A 1,324-nucleotide genomic window follows, 5' to 3' on the forward strand; every position below is an offset into this window, starting at 1 on the left:
GAGAGAGAGAGAGAGAGAGAGAGAGAGGGAGAGAGAGAGAGAGAGAGAGATAACCCCAAAACAATAAATATTTCTCCAAAGCACTTTTCCATAACAATCCACCCTGAAACCTAATTCCCACTCCTCTCAGATCGAAAATCCCCAGGAAGGTTTTATCTTAACAGAGACTATGTAAAGCCAAGATTAACTTCAATTCATCGCACTTCGAACAAAGCCTAACAGACCGAAACTTCGAAGTCACTATCAATAATATTTTTGTTTCAGTACAGTAAATTTGTACTCTACGAAAGTATGGAGTAACTCTCCAGGTTAATGTAAAACTGTTTATATTATAACTGAACATAAAAGCAAACATTAATGTGTGTGTGTGTGCGTGTGTGTGTATGAATAATATACTCTCATGTAGAAATTTGAATGCTATAGATATGTATATACATACATATATATATGTGTGCGTGTATATATACATGCACCCCCCCCCCCACACACACACACATAAAGTCAGCTAGTAGTCAGATAGCAAGGTAGATGATAAACGTCTAGATGTAAGGGGAAGCCATAGCCAGGTACCATCAGGTGGGTTATCAGGTAGTCAGGTAGGTAATGTGTCTGAATAAAGAGATGCTGTAACGGCATAAAGGTGAGCTGGTAGTCAGGTGGTTGTCAGGTAGATGCTATTTGGTGAGACGTGAGGGGGCGCCACACGCAGTCAGCTTGGTAACCAGGTTGTGAGATGTGGCGAGGTGTCGGTGCTGAAGGTGAACTACAGTCAGCGAGTTGTCAGATAGCCAAAGGTGACATATTGTGGCGAGATTAACCACAACAACTGTTATAACAATGACAACGGTAGCAAGCGGCATTGAACTTCATATATTTTTGCTTGGTAGAGCGTCTACCGGCGGACATGGTGATATTTCCGCTCTCATTCACGCATTACTTCAGACTGAGAGACAGAAAGAGTCAGCGAGGGAGAGAGACAATATCTCAGGTACAGCAGGAGAAAGAGATAGGGAAGCGAGAAGAGACAGAAAGTGAGAGAGAAGGAGAAATAGAATGAGAGAGAGAAAAAGAAGGAGAGTGAGAAAGAGGGCGAGTGGAAGAGGAAGAGAGAGAGAGAGAAGGAGAGAGAGAAAGGGAGAGAGAGAGTTGTCTATATGTTGTGCAGTTGCAGCTAACTTTCGCCACGTCTTTTCTATCAAATTGATGCTGTTTCTTTCATTTTTTCCTTCCGTTCTTGCACGCTTCCCTTTCACCATCTCCCTTTCACCATCTCTCTCTCTCTCTCTCTCTCTCTCTCTCTCTCTCTCTCTCTCTCTCTCTCTCT

Source organism: Octopus bimaculoides, chromosome 3 (assembly GCF_001194135.2).
Source record: "Octopus bimaculoides isolate UCB-OBI-ISO-001 chromosome 3, ASM119413v2, whole genome shotgun sequence".
Taxonomy (NCBI): domain Eukaryota; kingdom Metazoa; phylum Mollusca; class Cephalopoda; order Octopoda; family Octopodidae; genus Octopus; species Octopus bimaculoides.